Raw genomic sequence first — 4,255 nt, 5'->3', positions numbered from 1 at the left:
TTTTTGAATAATTAAATATTATTATATAAAGAGAACAACTATTTCAATTATTCTAATCTTGTCTGCAAATACTTTTAGATCCATCTAAGGTGCTGAATATTGTGCAGATATCTTGGCTCAATGGAAGACCTAGAGAATCAGAGTTTATAAGAAAAGAGGTCTCAGAATGTGATTTTTAGGATTATTATCAGATTGATAAGCTTTGATAAACATAGGTGGGGTACAACTCTTTATTTTCATATAAATAAATTGAAGCTCAAAATATTTAGGAAATATGGCTAAAGCCATACAGCTAATTAGAAGCAAATGATTAGTTAATTCCCTAAATACTAAATCAATTTCCTGTGTATTTACCCCGCATTCTTCTATCAGTATTGATTAATAATGCTTATCAATCAATTTTAGCTATTAAACTTATTGCTTAAATGGCTTGAATTAATCGTATTTCTGTATTCATACCCATTAGAAATGTCTTCATTAGCTAATTGTGGGCTTGATAATGTAGCCCTAAAGTGGAGGTAGAAAGAGTATTAAATTAGAAATATAAAGATCTGCAGTCTGTATTCAATTTGTAATTTGCTACTAATTCAGTGGGATTTTCAAGAGAACTTAGGAAGAAGAAAGGATTTCTGAGGGCAAAGCTTTTTTTTCTTTTTCCTAAAATAGTGCTTGATACTGAGAGCAAAGAAGAGTAGAGAAAATTATAGACACAAGGGAACAATTAGTCTAAAGGACTAATTGACCATGTGAACTCCAGCCTCCAGGACCCTGAAACAAGAGTAACTAGATGCTTCCTCACTGAAAGGGGAACAGCACCAGTTCCTGAGCATAATGTAGAACAAAATTCAAAATCAAAGAAAATATCAAAATCTGATGGGGACTGGTGGGACCCTGAAGACTATGGCCTTAGATATCCTTGAAAGTAAACTCACTTCTGTGACTTAATTTTCAGCCAAAGGAAAAATGAGGTGAATAATCAACACCAGGAGGAGGCAGAGTATTTCATACAAGAATTTAAGAAAGAATATGAAACAAGAATGTAAGAAAATTTTTTAAACAAGGAAGAATGTTGTTACATTGTGGGGATTCTAATCAAGGTTACTGAACAATGTGACTGAATTGTTGAATAGATAACCAATTTGTTCTGTAAATGTTCAACAAGTCAAAATAAAAAAGAGGAAGTATTGAAAATATGCTTAAGGAAATGCTTGAGAATTAATATGAAATTTTACTTTTTTTGTTCGTTGCCATGGGGTCAGCTCCAGCCCACAGTCCCCATGTACACCACAGAAGAAATGGCAAGATCCTCCCAGTCTCACATTGTCTCAATGCCCGAGCCCACGGATGCAAAATTTACTTTTATAAATATTTATTTTATCAATATTAGACTATATTTATTCGCTTCTGCTATTTATTAATTTCTTACTATGCTTAAAACATAAAATCAGGCAACGTAAAAAGAGGAAAATCATAAATATTTAACAAACACTAAAACAACAGTGAAGAAAATGGCATGACAACAAATACAATGAACCCAATATAGAAAATTATAAGGAATTAAGAAACCAACAACATCACCAAAACACAACAAAACCCACATATGGTAACATCCCAAATTCCTACCAATGAAATAATTTACAAGTAAACTTTGGTAAATATACACAGTGGGATATTGCACAATATTAAAGAAAGGCAATGGATCTTCTAAGCAATGACTCTCTCACAAAGGACAAATATTGTATGAGACTACTACTGTAGAAAGCTATGAAAAGATTTTCACACTAAAGGAAATATTCTTTGCAGGTTACCAAGAATAAAAGGGTAGGGAAAGATAGTTGCTGGCTAAAGAATTAAAAAAGTATTAACATGGGTGACAGGCAATAAACACAGTAAGATGGAAGTTGGCAAAAAATGAAGGCATGGAAAGACATGTCAGGCTGGCAAGAGTTAAAGGCAAGAGAGGTAAATACTGTTATATACACAACCCTGCAATAGCTGTGACCTATGAGTAGATGTATGAATAAACATGCAGGCTCACCAGGTATGGGAGGGAGAATGTATATATATATGGGAGAATGTATATATATATAAATATATATATATATATATATCCATGAATATATATACTTTTGACAGGGGATATTTGTATTTGTATATTTATCTTTGCTCTAATTATATCTATGAATGTGGTGAAACATCTCCAACCAAATTCCTTGCCATTGAATCATTGCTCCCTTAAAGCGACTGACTCCCTGTGAGTTTCCGAGATTATAACTATTTACTGGAGTAGAAAGCTCAATCTTTCTCCACTATGCCACCAGGGCTCCTTCTGGTGAATCATGCAGAGTAAAATTATAAAGCCTTCTTAGACATAGCCAAAGATCTTTAGGTAATGAGTCCCTGGGCCTGTGTGCTCAGGACTATAATCTCTAGGGACACCAATGTCAACTGGTATAACAGAGTTCACAAAGACAGTATTCAATAGCCTGCTTTGGTGAATAGCAACTGGAGTCTTCAAAGCTCATGAATGGTCATGTAAGGTGAAACTTAGATTGAGGAAAGAAGAGTGATGACAATTCAAAGACACATTTAAACAATTAGCCACATGAATTAATGGATCAAACAGAAAACTAGGTGCCTAGCTCCCACTACCAAGAACAACATATTAGAAAGTACTGAACAGAGTGGGGGGGAAAACGTGGAATACAACTCAAAATTATAAGACAGACAGGACTTACTGGTTATATAGAGACTGTTGGAGCCCTTAGTCACTCTTCAAATATGGAAATGAATCTACCTCCGAGGCACAATTTTCAGATCAACAAGTGAGATCTAGAAATAGAAAATCAACACTAATGAGGTGTGCACACCTTGTGATAAGGAAACGTAAGATCCGAAAGGCTGCAATTGCTAAGGAGAATGTTCAGAAGAGTTAGGAAGGAAGGGGGTGGAAATAGGAAGCACTGAGCGGACGTGGGAAAAGTGATGTCACGTTGGGGGGATTGCAGCGAATGAGATGAAGCGATATGTGCATGAGTTATTGAATAGAAAACTAATGATACACTCTGTAAACTTACACTTAATTCACAATTTAGCAAATCTTTAAAAATAAACTCTTATGAACTCTAATAATTCAATTCTGAGGTAAATTAATTTTGCCAATATAGCCATAACAAATAAGATATTGTTCTGGTAATTGAGTAGAGAGAGCAGAAGAATGAATATAGGTATTCTCTGCATTCTTTCTCTCTTTTATACCTGATATAATAGGACTTCTCCCTATTCTGCAATAACAACTCAAAGATTTGGGGATGGCTTCCTAAGAAAAAGCAAAATAAAATAATTCTCTCTAAGTCAACTACAGGGAAATTTTCCATGAGACCTAAGGTAGGAATTCATATTGCTGTGAATTAGAGGGTGCCGGCGACGTTTCTGAGTAATGCATGATGGCATCCAGGGGCTGCAATCCGAGAAGATCCACTCATGACCATTCTGTGGTTACACGGGCATCTGCATTCCATTGTCTAATGCGGTCACCAGTGCCGCCACTATTTCCATCTTCTAGAACAGTGCTCCTGTTATTGTTAATGACATAAAATTGCAAAATTGAGAATAAAGGATTAGAATTTAGAACTATTCATTGGAGCTATATCAAGCAAAAGGACTAATAGAATCTACTAAACATATACCACTTTTCAATTATAAACATATATTCCAAACCTAAATCTACTTCCATTGAGTTGATACTGACTCATTGTGATCCTATATGACTGTGGACTATTTTTAAACAGTCCACAGTCATATTTAAAGTTAACTACAATTTTTATTTATGTTTATTTCTTTTGTGTATGCAAAATTAAAAAAGAAACTTGGACTTTTAGAATGCATTACCAAACCAGCCTCACTGCCATTCAGTCACTTCTAACTTACAGCAACCCTAAATAAAACTACAACTCCTCCTAAGGTTTCTAAGACTGTATATCATTACTAGTGCAAACATATTCATCTCTTTTCCACAGATATTGATGGATGGGTTTGAACTGCTGACTCTATGGTTTGCAGCCCAATCTTTAGCCAATTATGCCACCCAGCATTTCTTATAGATCATTAGAAAGTTCAAATTAAAGGGATTTAACTTTGGCGAGTTTCCACTTTTACTTTCTTCTATATTTAGTCTACTAAAATTTATAATTTATAAATTTCACAGCACTGTAGCTAGAGCTCAAGGAGAGGGACATGTCTGATGAGAACACAC

This window comes from Echinops telfairi, unplaced genomic scaffold, assembly GCF_000313985.2.
Source record: "Echinops telfairi isolate 266 unplaced genomic scaffold, ASM31398v2 ScPeMD7_70;HRSCAF=299, whole genome shotgun sequence".
Taxonomy (NCBI): Eukaryota; Metazoa; Chordata; class Mammalia; order Afrosoricida; family Tenrecidae; genus Echinops; species Echinops telfairi.
The sequence above is the reverse complement of the archived record's forward strand: the minus strand, read 5'-3'. Positions refer to the sequence as shown.